Source organism: Doryrhamphus excisus, unplaced genomic scaffold (genome assembly GCF_037039965.1).
Source record: "Doryrhamphus excisus strain RoL-2023G ecotype Guam unplaced genomic scaffold, RoL_Dexc_Guam_v1.1 HiC_scaffold_24, whole genome shotgun sequence".
Classification (NCBI taxonomy): domain Eukaryota; kingdom Metazoa; phylum Chordata; class Actinopteri; order Syngnathiformes; family Syngnathidae; genus Doryrhamphus; species Doryrhamphus excisus.
Window position 1 is genome coordinate 7577346 of NW_027621862.1, and position 21524 is coordinate 7598869.

At 48.1% G+C, this 21524-nt stretch overlaps 7 non-coding genes across 7 annotated transcripts; 5 read left to right on the forward strand and 2 right to left on the reverse strand.

The window, feature by feature from the left end:
- Window positions 1-1938: 1938 nt before the first annotated feature.
- On the reverse strand, window positions 1939-2011 carry trnak-uuu (transfer RNA lysine (anticodon UUU)). Its single transcript has one exon. It is a non-coding gene; the product is annotated as a tRNA-Lys (tRNA).
- Window positions 2012-2302: 291 nt separating this feature from the next.
- On the forward strand, window positions 2303-2376 carry trnan-guu (transfer RNA asparagine (anticodon GUU)). The gene has a single exon. It is a non-coding gene; the product is annotated as a tRNA-Asn (tRNA).
- Window positions 2377-3354: 978 nt separating this feature from the next.
- On the forward strand, window positions 3355-3436 carry trnas-uga (transfer RNA serine (anticodon UGA)). Its single transcript has one exon. It is a non-coding gene; the product is annotated as a tRNA-Ser (tRNA).
- A 524-nt stretch (window positions 3437-3960) lies between these two features.
- Window positions 3961-4033, forward strand: trnak-cuu (transfer RNA lysine (anticodon CUU)). Its single transcript has one exon. It is a non-coding gene; the product is annotated as a tRNA-Lys (tRNA).
- A 1328-nt stretch (window positions 4034-5361) lies between these two features.
- Window positions 5362-5433, forward strand: trnad-guc (transfer RNA aspartic acid (anticodon GUC)). The gene has a single exon. It is a non-coding gene; the product is annotated as a tRNA-Asp (tRNA).
- A 7687-nt stretch (window positions 5434-13120) lies between these two features.
- trnas-gcu (transfer RNA serine (anticodon GCU)) lies at window positions 13121-13202 on the reverse strand. The gene has a single exon. It is a non-coding gene; the product is annotated as a tRNA-Ser (tRNA).
- Window positions 13203-15257: 2055 nt separating this feature from the next.
- trnat-ugu (transfer RNA threonine (anticodon UGU)) lies at window positions 15258-15331 on the forward strand. The gene has a single exon. It is a non-coding gene; the product is annotated as a tRNA-Thr (tRNA).
- The last annotated feature ends 6193 nt before the right edge of the window (window positions 15332-21524 follow it).

A 21524-nucleotide genomic window follows, 5' to 3' on the forward strand; every position in this document is an offset into this window, starting at 1 on the left:
CAAAAAGCACCATACTTGGAGCCTGTGGTCAATGTCAACAGTTGGGCTAATTCAGTTCCGTTGAGACGGTGATTATGTACCAAGTCAGTTACATATGTCAGTCAGGATTTGGTCGAGGTTGTTGTGTGGTTTTGGCATGGATAAGGCTATGTATCTAAATTTAGGAGGAGTCCATGGTCTGTAAACATACTGAAGTACTCCCCCTGCTGTTGCGGAACTTGCGGGACCTTGCATTTCCCCACTGAGGGACGAATAAAGGCATATCTTATCTTCTACCATAGGGTAGGCTTTTGGCAAGAAGTAGGATTCTTAATCCTACTTCTTGCCATTCTTAATGCTTTGCCAAGTTCCAACATTTCCTTGGGAGCGAGTTTGATAACCTCGGGGTGGGGACATGATGTGCCAACGGGGTTGGGAGGATTCCAACTATGGTCTTTTGGTTTGAGTGTGTCATTTAATTGAGTCGAGTCAAATGTTCCCCAAGAGAGGGTGGACATGGGTGTCTGTTCAGAGGCAGTTGCAGAGTGATCATAAATCCTAAATTCATCATCATAAATTGGAAATGTCGGGTATAAAGATGTGGCCTGAGTCGGAGTTTGTAGAACTACTGATGACTGAAAGTCTCGCTCCTTCTGTTCCCTGAGAAACAAGGTTGTCTGTGGAATTGATCAAACATCAAGGTGGCCACATCGATAAAAAAGAAAAACAAAAAATTATATCTGCAGCTGAAAAAGGCCTGTTTGGCTCAGTCGGTAGGGCATGAGAGTCTTACTCTCAGGGTCTTGGGTTCGAGCCCCATATTGGGCAGTTCAACTCTTTTGTTGATACATCTGAAAGATGTCTTTCCTGTGGAAAATTGTTCAAAATGCAGAAAACATTTTATTCGAAATACAAAAAAACAAACCCCCTTCTTGTATGACCACAATTCCTAACTTGGTTGGCTGTGAAATTAACTAGGGACCTTTTGCGTGTTCGGCAAACGTGACAACCACAACACTATGGAAACCTGAAGGAAGGGATTTTTAAGGGGACAGGCGAAGTCACAAAGCAGTTGCCAAACAATGAAACACGACGATGTGTCCAAAGTGGGGGCAGATTGACAATTGTCCAAATTGGCAAATATTTCTCAATTTTTTATCAATAAAGTAAATTTGATTAGAGATCAGATGATAGATGTTGACGGTAGACTGTCAGATTCTATTATAAAGAACAAGACAATGTAGGATAAACTGCGTAGTTTTCAATTTAAGAGGGTAAGTGTAGATGAGGTAGGAAAACTGTTGCATTCCATTAAAAGCGATGAGCCATGTGGTATTTATAATTTGGTTGGGAGGTTACTGAGGGCGGCAGCAAAGTTGATTCAGGAGCCCATATGCCATATCTTCAATTTAATTATTGACAATGGTGTTTACCCACAGTCCCGGAAGATCGCAAAGGTGCTAGGTCGAAAAGGTTTACTTAAACAAGTTATTCCTTGTGTGCTGTTGTAGTCTCTGTCACGCAATTGGTCAGCGCGTTTGGCTGCTAACTGAGAGGTTGGTGGTTCGAGCCCACCCAGGGACTCTCAATTCACACGTGTTGGACTTTGGACTCCCTCCCTTGTATAAACATTTTTCCCCATTGGCGAACTGTTTTTGTGTTGGTGCCAGATGCACAGCTGGCGCTGTGGCTAAGCTGGTCAAAGTGCCTGTCTCGTACTGTATCTTCAATTATACAGAATTATTGAGAATGGCGTTTACCCACAGTCCTGGAAGATCGCAATGTTGCTTGGTCGAAAAGGGTTACTTAAACATGTTATTCCTTGTGTGCACGGTCATCTCCTTGGCCTTCTCGGTTTTGAGGATGAAGGAGCAGAAATCTTCTGGCATACTGTACTTGACCACAGAAGGAGGATAAAGGAAGTAGGTTTAACATTTCAGGGAAGGGGCCTACCTTCACCGCCTGAACAGGGACTTGAACCCTGGACCCTCAGATTAAAAGTCTGATGCTCTACCAACTGAGCTATCCAGGCCTTTGTTGACTTAGGACAACTCACAACGTAAAATCTTCTGGCATACTGTACTTGACCTTGCAGAGATGAGCGCTTCTTCTCTGGCTCTCAACAAAGGCGTTCGCATCTTTCCCCTCTCCTCCCTATCCCTTATCTTCCCTTCTTCTTTTGCGTTCATCAAAGAGTAAAGCTGGTGTCCTGGTTTGCAATGCCTCGATTGTTACACCAGAAGGTGCGAGTCCCATCCAAAACAAAGGGCATGCTGGAAGCATAGCATGCGTTAGTATGTGAACAGAAGTTGGCAGGGTGTGAGTCTCTGCGGCGCAATCGGTCAGCGCGCTCGGCTGTTAACCGGGAGGCTGGTGGTTCGAGCCCACCCAGGGATGTTCTCTGGAAGCATCAGTGTCACTGTTCATTCATGTTTGCGCTCCACTCTCGCACAGCACTTGTGTGGGTCCCAATTGGCAAACTGTGTGTCAATGACTTTTCAAAAGCACATTACAGCTTCCATGGTCCAACACATTTGATCAGAAGTTAGGTTGATCAAGTCGCAGATTTCAGTTTGTTTCTGCAAAGGTCTGGTGAAACACAGAAGCTCTGCATGAAAATATTAGCTTTTGCAAAAGCGCCAGCCAGGATTATAGATTAAGAGATGATGGAATGCTTTTATGTTAAAAGGAATCAAGTCAAACCCCATCAACTGGTAAGCAGCGGCCCGTAAGAGAAGACACTGTATACTGTTGTGATTTTTTGACAGACATGTCTAGTAAACAGGAGATCCTGGGTTCAAATCCCAGCAGTGCCTTCTCTGTGTTTCATCAGCTCCTATGCTGTTATTTAAAAGAAATGTTGTTCTTGTTCTGTTGAATAAATACCCATCATTTCTGATGTCATATGTAGTATACATGTCACATGTACTGCAATGCTCCCTACAAAGACAATGCCCTTGTGTATTTGGACATTTGCAGGTTTAAGAAAACAGACCACTTTGGCCAAATATCTTCTGGACAAAAGAGTGGTCAGACAAGACAAAGTTTGAGCCAGTCACCTGAACATTAGACTTTTGATCTGAGTGTCCGGGATTCAAGTCCCTGTTCAGGTGACCAGTGATAGGGTCTGAGGTCCACTTGCAAACGCCTCCTTTTTGCCCACAAAATACAAGGGCAACAGGACAATCCCTTGGTACTTTATGGAAACGATGTGAGGTGCCTGCCTTTTAACTAGAAGTGGAAAGACTTGTGTAGCCCCTCACACAAACCATGTGTCTTCCTCCCATGCACATGTTGCCAGGTGATCCTTGACATCAGCAAAATTTTGGTTCTAGGACAATGGGGTCACCTGCCCCCATTGGTCTTTTCCAAGCGGTCACAGTGGCCGAGAGGTTAAGGCGTTGGACTTGAAATCCAATGGGGTTTCCCCGCACAGGTTCGAATCCTGTCTGTGACGCTTTGGTTGGTAGGTGGGAGGAAACCGGAGTACCCGGAGAAAACCCACGCATGCACAGGGAGAACATGCAAACTCCACACAAAGATGGCCGAGGGTGGAATTGAACCCTGGTCTCCTTGCGGTGAGGTCTGCGCACTAACCACTAGACCGCTGTGCCATTAATTAATCAATTAAAATTAATTAAACCGTTACCTGTGAGAGGTAAGGTACACCATTGCACTAAACATTGATAGAATAGTTAGTAATGGAGTTAGTAGTGAACAACTAACAATGCTTGTGGGGATTTTTTTTGGTTTTGGACATCTTTCAGATAAATAAGCATGCAAACTGACCCGGGAACACCATGGCTGTTCCTGACAAATGAACATAACGGGAGGGTTAAGATGACTACACTTCCAAAGTTCTCAGCTATGACTGAACCTCTCGCTCCTTTGTTCCCTGAGAAACTAGGTTGGCTGTGGAATTGATCAAAGAAGACCACATCAATTAAAAAAAATTAAAAAGTGATATCTTGGCCGAAAAAGGCCCGGTTAGCTCAGTCGGGAGAGCATGAGACTCTTAATCTCAGGGTCGTGGGTTTGAGCCCCACATTGGGCGGTTCAGCTCTTTTGGTGATACAGACCTGGTCGACCCAAATGAGTAGTGAGGGTGTGCTGGGAACGTCTGGCAGAGTCTCCCGTTCGTCGAGTCTTCAACTCTCACCTCTGGCAGAGCTTCACCTGCATCCCGGGGGAGGACCCGGGATATTGAGTCCGAATGGGCCATATTCCGTGCCTCCATTGCTGAGGCGGCTGACCGGAGCTGCGGCCGCAAGGCGGTCGGTGCCAGTCGTGGCGGCAGGCAGCGAACCCGATGGTGGACACCAGAGGTCAGGGCCGCCGTCAAGCTGAAGAAGGAGTCCTATCAAGCATTGATGGCTTGTGGGACTCCGGAAGCAGCTGACAGGTACTGTCAGGCCAAACGGTTCGCGGCTTCGGCGCTTGTCCAGGCAAAAACTCGGGTGTGGGAGGAATTCGGTGAGGCCATGGAGTACGACTTTCGGTCGGCCTCGAAGGGGTTCTGGCAAACCGTCCGGCGCCTCCGAAAAGGGAAGCAGTGCCCAGTCCACACTGTTTACAGTGGAGACGGGGCCTGCTGACCTCGACTGGGGATTTGTTTTGGTGAAGTAGGTGCAGACACATCGATTAAAAAATGAAAATACAAAATATACAGAATGCAGTATAAATATATGTACGCAGTCTGTTTTTTGTTTGTTATTCCGGAAGTGCAGTCTGATTGTTTTTCCTAAGAGTCCAAACTGAGCGTTAATTTAACGCATATAGAGTGTCAAAGTGGCAGGGTGAGGCAGAGGTGGGGTGTGAACAGTGTCGGGGGGGGATTCCGGGCCTTGTTGATGAGGCTGACAGCAGACGGGAAGAAACTGTTCTTGTGGCGTGAGGTTTTGGTCCTGATGGACCGCAGCCTCCTCTCAAAGAGACTGTGTCCGGGGTAAAAAAAAAAAAAAAAACTAGCAAGACAGCCTCAAGGTCCAAAACTGTTAAGGCAGTCCCATAGTGTCCCCACATCATGCCATGTGTCTATTTGCCTTGAGACATGAGTAAATTAGCTTAAATGCTAACATGCTAATGGTCATCATGTTAGCACCAAGCAAGAGAGTCCTTTTTCAGTCGGGTCTAAAAGTGGGGGCAATGTGAAGCTGTGTCTGTGCCACCTACTATGTTGCTGTGTCCCTGGTCCAGTGTGTTCCCATCTTGGGTTGGAATGTCCCCATGCTGGTAACGGGTGGGGAATACAGTCCGTTGATGAGGATAAGCGGGATGGATTTCAGTGGTTAAAGTCTCCAGCTACCATGAAAACGGTCATGGGCCTCGAGCCTGTTCTGAATTCCCCTTTGGCCAATCGACACTACATCAGCTCAGCAGCAGTCCTTGTTAGTATAGTGGACAGTATCTCCGCCTGTCACGTGGAAGACCGGGGTTCGATTCCCCGACGGGGAGTTCCTCTTTTGTATGTCACAATGTCACGTTGAACCTCAAGTCGGGTTGCGGTTGCAACTACCAGTCCGGTTAAACAAACCCTTCTCATTAGAACAAAACCTTTCTTAATCTTCTTCTCAAGGTGTTCAGGTGTCTTGTACAATCTGACGGTCTTTTGCTGCCAAATCATTCCAGTCGTGGATAACGGAGCTGACCAGGAAAATGCCAGCTGTGGGATTTCAATCAGAGCCTCCTGAGCGTAAGGAACCTTAATCTGGCGCCTTCGATCACTCATCCACCCAACCTAAAACGGTGCCCTGATCAGGAAAAAAAAAACTGTGACCTTGTGAGGTTCACTGACAACAGAGGACACTCAAAAGAAGGCGCACAAAGTAGGGTACTTGTACACACGTCGACAGCAGAGTGGCGCAGCGGTAGCGTGCTGGGCCCATAACCCAGAGGTCGATGGATCGAAACCATCCTCTGCTATGGCTTTGCTCTTTACGTGTCCTTTGAAGAGCTTGCAGATGTATTGTCTTTGTTACTTAGCTGACCTGGTCCAGTAAAGAGTTCACGCTTCCTTTACTGCTGTTCTCGATGCATTTATTGCTCTTGAGTGCATTCACACGCCATTGCGGGACATTGAAGCATCGTGAAACACCGCAACTGTCCTCACTTGTCCATTGTCACTCTCATGGACTTGAAGAATCCCAGCCAGTTTCCGTTCGTTTCGGGGAACCTCCTCCTCTTTGACGATCACCACATCTCCAACTTGCATGTTTCTTCTTGGCGTATGCCCTCTTTGTCTCAGAGCAATGTTGGTCAGATACTCCTTCCACCATTTGTTCCAGAACTATTCCGACAAATATTGCAATTATCTCCATCTCATTTTAGTATACAAGTCCATCCATCCATCCATTTTCCTCCGCTTATCCAGGTCCAGGTCGCGGGGGGCAGCAGTCTTAGTAGGGAAGCCCAGATTTCCCGGTCCCCGGCCACCTCCTCCAGCTCCACCGGGAGGACACCAAGGTGTTCCCAGGCCAGCTGTGAGACATAATCCCTCCAGCGTGTCCTAGGTCTGCCCCGGGGCCTTTTCCCGGCTGGGTATGCCCGGAACACCTCACCAGGGAGGCGTCCGGGAGGCATCCAGACTAGATGCCCGAGCCACCTCAACTGACTCCTCTCGATGTGAAGGAGAAGCGGCTCTACTCTGAGCCCTCCCGGATGACTGAGCTCCTCACCCTATCTCTTAGGGTGAGTCCAGCTACCCTACGGAGGAAACTCATTTCAGCCGCCTGCGTCCGAGATGTCATTCTTTCGGTCATGACCCAAAGCTCATGACCATAGGTGAGGGTGGGAACATAGATCGACCGGTAAATTGAGAGCTTTTTTAACCACGACGGTCCGTTACATTGACCGCATTACTGCCGAGGCTGCACCGATCCGTCTGTCGACCTCACGCTCCCACTTTCCCTCACTCGTGAACAAGACCCCGAGATACCTAAACTCCTCCACCTGGGGTAGGACCTCATTCCCAACCCGGAGGGAGCACTCCACTCTTTTACGACTGAGCACCATGGCCTCTGATTTGGAGGTACTGAGTCTCATCCCAGACGCTTCACACTCAGATGCAAACCGTCCCAGTAAGCGCTGAAGGTGACAGCCCGTAGAGGCCATAAGAACCACATCATCTGCAAATAGCAGAGATGAGATTCTAAGGCCCCTGAAACAGATTCCCTCAACACCTTGGCTGCGCCTAGAAATTCTGTCCATGAAAACTGTGAACAGAATCGTGACAAAGGGCAGCCTTAGCGGAGGCCAACGTTTACCGGAAACAGGCTTGACTTACTACTGACAATGCCAACCAGACTCCTGCCCCGTTTGTACAAGGACCAGATAGCACGTAGCAGCGCGCCACCAATCCCCGCCAAAGTACGCCACGAGGGACACGGTCAAATGCCTTTTCCAGATCCGCAAAGTACATGTGGACTGGTTGGGCAAACTCCCATACACCCTCCAGCACCCTCGTGAGGGTGTAGAGCTGGTCCAGTGTTCCATGACCAGGACGAAAACCGCATTGGACCTCTTGTAACAGAGGTTCGACCAACGGTCGTACCCTTCTCTACAGCACCCTGGAATAGACTTTCCCAGGGAGGCTGAGGAGTGTGATCCCCCTATAGTTGGAACACCCACTCCGGTCACCCTTCTTGAAAAGGGGGACCACCACCCCGGTCTGCCAATCCAAAGATACTGTTCTCGACTTCCACGCAATGTTGAAGAGACGTGCCAGCCAAGACAGTCCCTCAACATCCAGAGCCTTGAGGAATTCCGGGCGGAACTTGTCCACCCCGAAGCTTTGCCACTGAGGAGGTGACAGAGGAGGAGGAACCGTACCTCGCCCAGATGTGGGATACCGGGGCCTCACCCTGGAGCCAGGCCCGGGGGAGGGGCTCGCAGGTGAGCGCCTGGTGATCGGGCCTTCACCCCCAGCCACATGGGATCTCCCCCTCGTAGACCCACCACCTGCGGGGGCAAGCATAAGGGTCCGGTGCATTATGTGTTGGGTGGCGGTCAAGGGCGGGTGCATGGGTGACCTGGTCTTCGGTGGCCAAAAACTGGTTCTTGGGACATGAAATGTCACTTCTCTGGTGGGAAAGGAACCTGAACTTGTGCAAGAGGTTGAGATATTCCGACTAGACATAGTCGGACTCACCTCGACGCACAGTTTGGGTTCGGGAACCAAACTCCTCGAGAGGGACTGGACCTTGTTCTACTCTGGAGTTGCTGCAGGGGAGAGGCAGTGAGCTGGTGTAGGCTTATCAATAGACCCCCGGCTTGGTGCCTCTGTGTTGGAGTCAGCCCCGGTGAACGAGAGGGTAATTTCTCTACGCCTTCGGGCTGGGGAAAAGGTCCTAACTGTCATTTGTGCATACGCGCCAAACGGCAGTTCGGAGTACCCGGTCTTTTTGGAGTCCTGGTGACTCTGTCGTTCTACTGGGAGACTTCAACGTCCATGTGGGCAATGACAGTGTGACCTGGAGGGCCGTGATTGGGAGGAACGGCCTCCCTGATCTGAACCCGGGAGGTGTGATGTTATTGGACTTCTGTGCGAACCACAGTTTGTCCATAACTAACACCATGTTCGAACATAGGGATGTCCATAAGTGCACTTGGCACCAGGACACCCTAGGCTGCAGGTCTATGATCGACATTGTAGTCGTGTCATCAGACTTGCGTCCGCATGTTCTGGACAGGCGGGTGAAGAGAGGGGCTGAGCTGTCAACTGATCACCACCCGGTGATGAGTTGGGTTAGATGGCGAGGGAGGATGCTGGACAGACCTGGTAGACCCAAACGAGTAGTGAGGGTGTGCTGGGAACATCTGGCAGAGTCTCCCGTTCATCGAGTCTTCAACTCTCACCTATGGCAGAGCTTCACCTGCATCCCGGGGGAGGACAGGGATATTAAGTCCGAATGGGCCATATTCCGTGCCTCCATTGCTGAGGCGGCAGACTGGCGGTCGGTGCCAGTCGTGGCGGCAGGCCCCGAACCCGATGATGGACGCCAGAGGTCAGCTGAAGAAGGAGTCCTATCCAGCACTGATGGCTTGTGGGACTCCGGAAGCAGCTGACAGGTACTGTCAGGCCAAACGGTTCGCGGCTTCGGCACTTGTCCAGGCAAAAACCCAGGTGTGGGAGGAATTCGGTGAGGCCATGGAGCACGACTTTCGGTCGGCCTCGAAGGGGTTCTGGCAAACCGTCCGGCGCCTCCGAAAAGGGAAGCAGTGCCCAGTCCACACTGTTTAAAGTGGAGACGGGGACTGCTGACCTCGACTGGGGATTTGTTTTGGTGAAGTAGGTGCAGACACATCGATTAAAAAATGAAAATACAAAATATACAGAATGCAGTATAAATATATGTACGCAGTCTGTTTTTTGTTTGTTATTCCGGAAGTGCAGTCTGATTGTTTTTCCTAAGAGTCCAAACTGAGCGTTAATTTAACGCTCAGTTAAATAGAGTGTCATATAGAGTGTCAAAGTGGCAGGGTGAGGCAGAGGTGGGGTGTGAACAGTGTCAGGGGGGGGATTCCGGGCCTTGTTGATGAGGCTGACAGCAGACGGGAAGAAACTGTTCTTGTGGCGTGAGGTTTTGGTCCTGATGGACCGCAGCCTCCTCTCAAAGAGACTGTGTCCGGGGTAAAAAAAAAAAAACTAGCAAGACAGCCTCAAGGTCCAAAAGTGTTAAGGCAGTCCCATAGTGTCCCCACATCATGCCATGTGTCTATTTGCCTTGAGACATGAGTAAATTAGCTTAAATGCTAACATGCTAATGGTCATCATGTTAGCACCAAGCAAGAGAGTCCTTTTTCAGTCGAGTCAAAAAGTGGGGGCAATGTGAAGCTGTGTTTCTGCCACCTACTATGTTGCTGTGTCCCTGGTCCAGTGTGTTCCCATCTTGGGTTGGAATGTCCCCATGCTGGTAACGGGTGGGGAATACAGTCCGTTGATGAGGATAAGCGGGATGGATTTCAGTGGTTAAAGTCTCCAGCTGCCATGAAAACGGTCATGGGCCACGAGCCTGTTCTGAATTCCTCTTTGGCCAATAGACACCACATCAGCTCAGCAGCAGTCCTCGTTAGTATAGTGGACAGTATCTCCGCCTGTCACGTGAAAGACGGGGGTTCGATTCCCTGACGGGGAGTTCCTCTTTTGTATGTCACAATGTCACGTTGAACCTCGAGTCGGGTTGCGGTTGCAACAATCAGTCCGGTTAAACAAACCCTTCTCATTAGAACAAAACCTTTCTTAATCTTCTTCTCAAGGTGTTCAGGTGTCTTGTACAATCTGACGGTCTTTTGCTGCCAAATCATTCCAGTCGTGGATAACGAAGCTGACCAGGAAAATGGCAGCTGTGGGATTTCAACCAGAGCCTCCTGAGCGTAAGGAACCTTAATCTGGCGCCTTCGATCACTCATCCACCCAACCTAAAACGGTGCCCTGATCAGGAAAAAAAAACTGTGACCTTGTGAGGTTCACTGACAACAGAGGACACTCAAAAGGAGCCGCACGATGTTGATAAGGGAGGTCTGAATTTAATTGATTTAGTCTTGAAGAAACAGGCACTGAGACTAAACGTGCTCAGAAAATTTCTGGATCCAGATTGTCGGGCTCCCTGGAAGGAGTTTTTCCTGAAGGATCTGGGTGTATTAAATAATTTTGGTGTATTTAATCTTTGTCTGTTGCCCCCCAGCCCAGTGCTCGGGGTCCTCCCGAACTTTGTAAGGGAAGCCTTACAGGCGTGGGCCGCTTTGAGGCCTTTTGCTGTGGCAGTTCCTGGTTCATGGATTGATTTGTGTAAAATGCCTCTCCGATTCAATCCAGACCTCCTCTCTTCTCCCTCCAAAGAGAGGACAAAGATGATGGGAGAGTCAATGGAGAGAGCTGGGTGAACAGTTGTAAAGGATATTTTTTCACCTTTTGTTATGTCGAGAGTGGTGTTTAGAAGAAAATCAGTTTTGGTGTTGTTAAACTCATTTAAAGAGCACCTGTTCAGATGGTGGGGCACCCTGCTAACAGGTGGCAAACCTCCTGATGTGGGCTTCGCCCCCCTTGATTGACCCTGAAAACGTCTGATCTCAGAAGCTAAGCAGGGGCGGGCCTGGTTAGTACATGGATGGAATACAAGGACAATACAAGGGAATACAAGGGCAACAGGACAATCCCTTGGTACTTCATGGAAACGATGTGAGGTGCCTGGCTTTTAACTAGAAGTGGAAAGACTTGTGTAGCCCCTCACACAAACCATGTGTCTTCCTCCCATGCACATGTTGCCAGCTGATCCTTGACATCAGCAAAATTTTGGTTCTAGGACAATGGGGTCACCTGGCCCCATTGGTCTTTTCCAAGCAGTCACGGTGACTTGAAATCCAATGGGTTTCCCCGCACAGGTTGGAATGCTGTCTGTGACGCTTTGGCTGGGCATTTGTTGCCACCATGCTGTTTACCTTGTGGTGGAGTACTGTTGGTTATGAGGGCTGGGGTGTTGTCCTTTCGCGGCCCGCGTTCTCTACAATGGTGGTCTAAATTTTGGGTAGAGGATAATGGGGTCCACTGTCCCCATTGATCTGCTTCTTGCAGTCTCGGTGACCGAGAGGTTTGTTGCCACTCTGCTTTGACATGCTGTTTTCTTTACCTCTCCCCGGTCTTTCAGCGGCCTTGTCGAGGGTGTTTCACAGGTGGGTGGGTGGTGTGATGTTGGATATGGGGGCCAGTGGGTTGTCGCCGTTTTGTTGTTCCTGGAGCACATAAAGAAGAGTGGCCAGTACGGGGGGTTGAACCCATGACCGCGGCGTTATTAGCACCACACGCTGACCAACTGAGCTAACCGGGATAGCTGCAGGGAGCTGCTGGAATGACAAGGCGCTACGAAACGCGTATCGGGCGGAGCCTCTCCAACCCACACGTCGGCTCCAAATCCCACCTCCCGGGGCTCTTCCGGCACCACTCCTCCCTCCCTGCTCCGGCAGTGGAGCGTCGTCTGACGACGTCGGGAGTGTCGTCCCCATGCAACTGGGAGCCAGTCGCCTTTCGTCAGCGGAGAGTAGTCACCGTCTACGCCTGTGGCTGTGCCTGTACTGTGGGAGTCTTACACACAATTTCCCGCTGTCAATCACCCAGTTGATTGACAGTTGATTTTTTTCTCTTACAGTGTGTCCCCACATGGCATTGGTGGTTCAGTGGTAGAATTCTCACTTGCCAAGCGGGGGCCGCGCGCGTGTTGTTGACATTTGCTGCCAGCCAATCAGGATACGACACAGACGTCAGACAAGCAAAGAGACTCGCCTGCCACGCGGGCATGATTACCATTACCATTACCATCTATCAGGGATGGCAACTGAATTGAGAATCAATGCCAGAAACCTGTCACAGGATTTCAGATAATGTTTTGATGCAGACTGGTCATGATGCCTCTGATTAATTAAGTTAATTAATTAATTAAAATGAATTAAACCATTACCTGTGAGAGGTAAGGTACACCATTGCACTAAACATTGATAGAATAGTTAGTAATGGAGTTAGTAGTTAATAACTAACAATGCTTGTGGGGATTTTTTTGGTTTTGGACCTCTTTCAGATAAATAAACATGCAAACTGACCCGGGAACATCATGGCTGTTCCTGACAAATGAACATAACGGGAGGGTTAAGATGACTACACTTCCAAATTTCTCAGCTATGACTGAACCTCTCGCTCCTTTGTTCCCATGGGAACTAGGTTGGGTGTGGAATTGATCAAACATCGAGAAGACCACATAAATTAAAAAAAAAAAAAAAGTGATTTCTTGGTTGAAAAAGGCCCGGTTAGCTCAGTTGAGAGAGCAATGTGGGTTCGAGCCCCACATTGGGCGGTTCAGCCCTTTTCTTGATACATCTTAAAGATTTTTTTCCTGTGGAAAATTCTGCAACATGCGGAAAGCATTTCATTCGAAGGACACAAAAACAAATCCCATTCTTGTATGACCACAAATGGTAGAGCGCTCACTTCGCATGTGAGATGAAGTGGAATCGATGCCTGCATTCTCCAAATGGTATAGTATGCCCTTTTCTTGCCAAAAAAGCATTCTCAATCTCCCACATCGTACCGGATACTTGGATTAATGATGTTTCCTAAAAACACAGGTGGTGTCAAAACTGGTGCATTTGTATAGTCCGATGAGGATGGGATTCAAACCCATGCGTGCAGAACACAATGGATTAGCAGTCCATCACCTTAACATCTCGGTCACCTCATCTCCTTTGTGGACATGGTCTTGTTGACTCAAAATGACACATCTTAATTAGTGTTTTGGTGTTGCAGAAATTGCGGCAGCCTTCTTGTGCAGCGGGGGGATTTAACTCAAAGGCTAGAGTTCTTGCTCTACATGCAAGAAATAGCGGGTTTGATACCCGTATTGTTGAAATGATATGTTATGGCTTTTTTTCCCAACAAAAGCGTTCTTGATCTCCGACATCGTACCTTATACTTTGATTCATTGCATGCTAATAATGTTTACTAAAAATACAGGTGTGGTCAAAACTAGTGTATTTTTACATCACCACACTTCAAGTGGACAGACAATCTTGTCTTTTCAGACAATCCAATTACAAAAGCAACACACACCTGCCATGACCCTGAATCAGCCGGGGTTGCTGCGGCCACAACACAGAGTAGGAACCACTATACAATTACGGCTGTGAGCTATGCTTTTCTGGGCAAGAACCATAAACTCAGACTTGGAGGTGCAGATTGCTCATTCTAGCTGGTTCTTATTCGTCTGTGAGCATAGCTTGAATTTCATGTGGGTGTTGTCCTGGCGGGAGAAACATTTTAGCTTGTGTCGGCACGGCTACCGTGACAAAAGCCCATTTTCCTTTCCAGTAAATGTGCATCAGCTGAACACTTTGCAGACCTAATGCTGTGAACATTTGTTGTATGTCACCTCCCAACTGTACATGTCTGGTCTTAATATGTAATTGTCTGGCTGTGTTTCGTGATCGATGTTGATGAAATCAAGAGACCAAAGTCACACCTTTACAAACTATTTGCCAACTTACCTTCATGGGAAAGGGAACATCAAGAGGTCCCACCAAATGGTTGACCCTAGGAGCTTACCTCGCATGGGTGTGACAAACTGTGCCAGAAGAATGGGTGTGTAGACTAACCCCCATACATGAGGGTGGCATCGGGGGAGTGACATGAATGTCTCTATTCTATTGTAATATAATTCATTTGCATGCTATGGAGTGTAAAAGTTCCCGCCAAGAGACCACTCTTGGCCAGACACCTACAGGCCGCCATGCATACTGTGTGTTGTCTGGCCCCTTTGTTTTGCAAAGGTAATAAAAACTGGCAGAGTTATGTATTTATTTCAGGCATTCTCTATCCTACTTGGGATGATGGAAATTTTTCCACAACAGACTTAAACCCACGCCTCATTAGAGACTGCAACCTGAATGCAGCGCCTTCGACTGCTCGGCCATCCTGACCCCCCAGAGCCCACTTTTTAAAAGGCATTCATACACTCTGCGTGGTTATTATGTTATGTTAGTGTCAGGTTCAAACTCCTGTGACACTTGTAAAAACACTTAATTACAGAAGAGACAGACAACAATATCCAAAGTTGCTCGCAGCGAGGAGAGTGAAACAACATACCCAATGCTGCTCCACTCTGAGTATGCCATTCATGCTCCTCTCTTTTTATTTCTTTAGGAGGTCCCTAATACATGGCCGTGCAACTCTAAGGGGAGGGGGAAGCAAGCAGTTGCACAAGCTGTACTTGTTGTCTATGTGTGTGTGTGTATGTGAGAATAATTACTTTTTGTGCATGAGTTCTTGTCTTGGCACATTTTGCATGATGAACAGGAACATCTTCAAGGTCACTGCTGGCATTCCCAGACACCTGCAAGATTAGTGGTGCTGGCAGTTGCTGGTCAGCGTCATGGAATGTTCCTGCTTCAAAACACTCAAGACTATTGTCTATTGTCTAAGCAAACGGATATAAGGGTGATAACTTAACACTATAATAATTGTAATTACATTTTATTCTAACAGTTAGTCCAGATGAACAGCCTAGTTATTTGTGTCAGTCCCAGGGACCATTTCTAGACCCTTGTGTGACACTTGTGTTGGACTCTTTTGGAGAGCCCTTGCATTCTTCCCAATTGGTAAACCCTTTGTATCGGTGCCAAATATACGGGATACTCCCCCTGCTGACCGAATGACACACGACAAATGGCGTCGTCTCAACGTTGGAGCAGTTTATGTCTAGAAGACTAAAGGCAGCATTGCCAGGGTGACTTGCTCGGCTGGCGCTGTGGCTTAGCTGGTCAAAGTGCCTGTCTTGTAAACAGGAAATCCTGGGTTCAAATCCCAGCAGTGCCTAGCTGCTTGGTCTGTGAAACTTTGGCAGCTGATTTCTGACCCACGTACCTCTTTTCATCACTTGCCCTTCAAAAACGAGTCAATGGTGCATCCACAGCTGACATGATTGTTGTGGATCCCGTTACGCGAGAAGGTGCTTGAACCTAAAGAGGATGACATTGTGATGTTTTGTCATTCAGCAGCACTTTGCAGAGGCTCATCCACTTGATAGTTTAATTGTTTTCTCTTACAGTGTGTCCCCACGTGGCATTGGTGGTTCAGTGGTAGAATTCTCGCTTGCCAAGTGGGGGCCGCGTGTGTGGTGTTGACATTTGCTGCCAGCCAATCAGGATGCGAGAGAGACGTCAGAGAAGCAGAGAGACTTCAGAGAAATGAAGTCAGTGTTTTCAAATCCCGTCTAAGCCATTAGTCAAGTCACTGTTTTCTTCTCCACAAGATTATTTTTTCCAATTAATCTCTATATCATTACAAACTATTGCTATCTGTCACGCCCTGTGTGGGTTTGCACGTGACAGTTTATGTTTGAGTTCCCGGTCTAGGTTTTGGTTTCCATTTAGAACTCTTTTTGTGTTGGACTTCCTCTTTTGCCTTGTCTGCCTTAGTTGCCATAGTTACCCACACCTGTCCCTAATTTGTGTATCTATTTAGTTCAGGTGTGTGCGTCTCCCTGTGTGGGATCATTGTATAGTTTGTCCGTCAGCTAGTTGAGTTGCCTTTTCCTGCTGCTGCAATTAATGCATGAAATAAATATTATTTACCTGCATTTGGTCCTGCTCTCTGCATCCTGGGATCGCACCTCAACAAAGACATGCCGTACCGTGACACTATAAGGCTTATATTGATACCAGTGCTTGAAATAAAATACAAAATCAATGCAATGTAACAAAGAATATTTATTTATCAGGTTGCCACACTCAAGAACACTCTCAATAATAATAAAAAATAATAATAATCCACATGTAAGCAGATATGAATAATAAATATATTGTTCACTTATTTTGCCGTCTTTGTTTCTCCTTTTCATAGAAAGGAGAGGCCTGGAAATCCCTCCAGCTCATCTCTTTTTTTATCCTGTGCTCTCTATAGATGGAGAACACTTTGGCTGGGCAGTAGATGGATGTGGGGGCTTTTCGGGCCCAGCTTCAGCTGCATCCTGCAGAAGCACTTTCGGACAGGGGGTGGAGGAGATTCCTCCCTCTTCCTCTTCTTCTGCTGTTTTTCCTCCACCCTTTTCTTGTCTCATCCAGCTCTTCCTGGAAGAAGTCTGTTTGACTGAACTCTTTAAACGGCATCTTAGGGTCTGTCAGACCTTCTGCAGCAATAAGAGTATCTGACTGGGCCTTGTTGATAAAAGTCATGTGTTGATGTCCCATCCGCTTGATATTTTGAGGTGGTGAAATAACCATAGCTGCAGGCAGTGTCACGACAGGCACAGCAGTGGTAGTGCTTAGCAACTACCAAAGCTGCTGTGTATGTTGCAGTTTCTCTGGGCTGGTATTTAGTGAAGATGATGTGTTGAGAAATTTACTGTTGTGTTTTATGTATTTAGAAATGTGCAATTTTGTTGGATGCAGCATGCTGTTGGGGTCTTTGCTAGTGTTTATCTAGGAGATCATCAATTGTGGACTTCATTGGAGTCGGCCAGCGCTTGTGGTCCAACAGAAATACCCTCCCTCCAGTCTTCACTGGTCCAGTTGGGGCAGCAGTTGGAGAAGTTTGGATGGGCAATCTTTTTTGGGCTCTAAGCAAATAAAACTATGAAAAACACATTTGTAATTTGGTTCAAACAAGATGCAACTATGAGAACAAAGGGACACATGATTAAGTTTTTACCTGGCTTTGCTTTGGCTGAAGCTCAGTTAGAGAAATTTCACAAATAATTATAACATACAAATAACTGTTGCTAATGCTAATAGGTATACTATGTGTAATAGGTATACTCCGGTTCAGTGTCAGGTTCAAACTCCTGTGACAACTTGTAAAAACACTTAAATACAGAAATACAGAAGAGACAGACAACAATATTCAAAGTTACTCGCAGCGAGGAGACCCAGTGACATGCCGCTGCACTCTGAATATGCAGTTCACACTCCTCTCCTTTTATTCTCTTTCGGGGGTCCCTACTACATGGTCGTGCAACTCTAAGGGGGGTGGAGAAGGCAGTTGCACGAGCTGTATTTGTTTGTCTATGTGAGTGTGTATGTATGTGAGAGCAATTACTTTTAATGTTTTATGAGTTCTTATCTTGACACATTCTTGCAGGATTAACATGAGCATCCGCAGGGTCGCTGTTGGCGCATCCAGGCACCTCCAGGACCTGGGGGTCGCTGGGGGTCTCTAATCAGGGTCACAGGAACATTCCTTCTTCAGCACATTCAAACACTTTCTATTGTCTAAGCAAATGGATATAAGGGTGATAACTAACAAAATAATACTTGTATATACACTTTATTCTAACAGGCGGTCGTAAATAGCGAACAATAGCGGAAGTGGCACCGCCACACCACGAACACCCACATAAAAACATGAAAGCAGAGCAGTTCAAAGACAAAATATTTAGAAGTATTTGTGCTGTTTCACTTTTACTGTAGTTTACCATGTTTTTGTGATGAAACCTGGGATTGAACCAGGGACCTTCAGATAGTCAGTCGAACGCTCTCCCAACTAAGCAATTTCAGCTGCAAAGGTGTTCCTCTGCTTTTTCTGTCTGGACGAAATGTGGGGGTAGGATGAAGCTGCGTCTGTGCCACATCTGTGGCTGTGTACGTGGTCCAGTGTGTTCTCATCTTGGGTTGGAATGTCCCCATGCTGGTAACGGGTGGGGAATACAAACCGTTTGATGAGGATAAGCGGTACAGAAAATTGGTGGAGTTCACTGGTTGAAGTCTCCAGCTACCATAAAAACGGTCATGGGCCACGAGCCTGTTCTGAATTCCCCTTTGGCCAATCGACACCACATCAACTCAGCAGCAGTCCTCGTTAGTATAGTGGACAGTATCTCCGCCTGTCATGGCGGGTTTTGATTCCCCGACGGGGAGTTTCTCCTTTTTATGTCACGTTGAACCTTGAGCAGGGCTGCGTTTGCAACAACCAGTCGGGTAAAACAAACCCTTCTCACTCGAACAAGACCTCTCTTAATCTTCTTCTTAAGGTGTTCAGGTGTCTTGCACAATCTGACAGCCTTTTGCTGCCAAATCATTCCAGTAGTGGATAATGGAGCTGACCAGGAAAATGCCAGCTGTGGGATTTCAACCAGTGCCTCCCGAGCGTAAGGAACCTTAATCTGGCGCTTTCGATCCACCCTCATCCACCCAACCTAAAATGGTGCCCTGATCAGGAAAAAACTGTGACCTTGTGAGGTTTGCTGACAACAGAGGACACTCAAAAGGAGCCGCACAAAGCAGGGTACTTGTACAGATGTTAGCAGCAGAGTGGCGCAGCGGTAGCGTGCTGGGCCCATAACCCAGAGGTCGATGGATCGAAACCATCCTCTGCTATGGCTGTACTCTTTACGTGTCCTTTGAAGAGCTTGCAGATGTACTGTCTTTGTTCCTTAGCTGACCTGGTCCAGTAAAGAGTTCACGCTTCCTTTACTGATGTCCTCCATGCATTTATTGCTCTCGAGTGCATTCACATGCCAATGCGGGACATTGAAGCATCGTGAAACACCCTAACTGTCCTCACTGGTCCATCGTCACTCTTATGGCCAGTTTCTGTTCATTTCGGGGAACCTCCTCCTCTTTGACGATCACCACATCTCCAACTTGCATGTTTCTTCTTGGCGTATGCCATCTTTGTCTCAGAGCAATGTTGGTCAGATACTCCTTCCAGAACTGTTCCGATAAATATTGCACTTGTCTCCATCTCATTGTAGTATACAAGTCCATCCATCTATCCATTTTCCTCCGCTTTTCCAGGTCCGGGTCGCGGGGGCAGCAGTCTTAGTGGGGAAGCCCAGACTTCCCGGTCCCCGGCCACCGAGAGGACACCAAGGCGTTCCCAGGCCAGCTGTGAGACATAATCCCTCCAGCGTGTCCTAGGTCTGCCCCGGGGCCTTTTCCCGGAACACCTCACCAGGGAGGCGTCCGGGAGGCATCCGGACTAGATGCCCGAGCCACCTCTACTGACTCCTCTCGATGTGAAGGAGAAGCGGCTCTACTCTGAGCCCTCCCGGATGACTGAGCTCCTCACCCTATCTCTTAGGGTGAGTCCAGCTACCCTATGGAGGAAACTCATTTCAGCCGCCTGTATCCGAGATCTCATTCTTTCGGTCATGACACAAAGCTCATGACCATAGGTGAGGGTGGGAACATAGATCGACCGGTAAATTGAGAGCTTTTTAACCACGACGGTCCGGTACAGCGACCGCATTACTGCCAAGGCTGCGCGATCCGTCTGTCGACCTCACGCTCCCACTTTCCCTCACGCGTGAACAAGACCCCAAGATACCTAAACTCCTCCACCTGGGGTAGGACCTCATTCCCTTTTCCGACTGAGAACCGTGGCCTCTGATTTGGAGATACTCAAATTTGGAGTCTCATCCCAGATGCTTCACACTCAGATGCAAACCGTCCCAGTAAATGCTGAAGGTCACAGCCCGAAGAGGCCATAAGAACCACATCATCTGCAAATAGCAGAGATGAGATTCTAAGGCCCCTGAAACAGACTCCCTCAACACCTTGGCTGTCCATGAAAATTTAAAAAAAAACTGGTTCTTGGGACATGGAATGTCACTTCTCTGGTGGGGAAGGAACCTGAACATGTGCAAGAGGTTGAGATATTCCGACTAGACAGTTGGACTCACCTCGACCCACAGTTTGGGTTCCGGAACCAAACTCCTCGAGAGGGGCTGGACCTTGTTCTACTCTGGAGTTGCTGCAGGGGAGAGGCAGCGAGCTGGTGTGGGCTTAGTAATAGACCCCCGGCTTGGTGCCTCTGTGTTGGAGTCAGCCCCGGTGAACGAGAGGGTAATTTCCCTACGCCTTCGGGCTGGGGAAAAGCTCCTGACTGTCATTTGTGCGTAGGCGCCAAACGGGAGATCGGAGACTACAACGCCCATGTGGGCAATGACAGTGTGACCTGAACGGGCGTGATTGGGAGGAACGGCCTCCCTGACCTGAACCCATGCGGTGTGATGTTATTGGACTTCTGTGCGAACCACAGTTTGTCCATAACTAACACCATGTTCAAACATAGGGATGTCCATAAGTGCACTTGGCACCAGGACACCATGGGCCTCAGGTCTATGATTGACTTTGTTGTTGTATCATCAGACCTGCGTCCGCATGTTCTGGACAGGCAGGTGAAGAGAGGGGCTGAGCTGTCAACTGATAACCACCTGGTGATGAGTTGGATTAGATGGCGGGGGAGGATGCTGGACAGACCTGGTAGACCCAAACGAGTAGTGAAGGTGTGCTGGGAACGTCTGGCAGAGTCTCCCATTCGTCGAGTCTTCAACTCTCACCTCTGGCAGAGCTCCACCTGCATCCCGGGGGGATGCCAGTCGTGGCGGCAGGCCCCGAACCGGATGGTGGATACCAGAGGTCAGGGCCGCCGTCAAGCTGAAGAAGGAGTCCTATCCAGCATTGATGGCTTGTGGGACTCCGGAAGCAGCTGACAGGTACTGTCAGGCCAAATGGTTCGCGGCTCCGGCGGTTGTCGAGGCAAAAACTCGGGTGTGGGAGGAATTCGGTGAGGCCATGGAGCACGACTTTCGGTCGGTTCTGGCAAACCATCCGGCGCCTCTGAAAAGGGAAGCAGTGCTCAGTCCACACTGTTTACAGTGGAGACGAGGCCTGCTGACCTCGACTGGGGATGTAGTCGGATGGTGGAAGGAATACTTTGAGGCCCTTCTCAATTCCACTGACATACCTTCCATAGAGGAAGCAGAGTCTGAAGCAGAGTGTCTGACAAGTCCTCCCTGACAAATTTACCAGGTAGTCAGAATCAGAATCAGAATCCGAAATGGTTTTATTGCCGGGTATGATCAAACGCATACTCGGAATTTGTTTTGGTGAAGTAGGTGCAGACACATCTATTAAAAAATGAAAATACAAAATATACAGAATGCAGTAAAAGTATATGTACACAGTCTGTTTTTTGTTTGTTATTCCGGAAGTGCAGTCTGATTGTTTTTCCTAAGAGTCCAAACTGAGCGTTAATTTAACACATATAGAGTGTCAAAGTGGCAGGA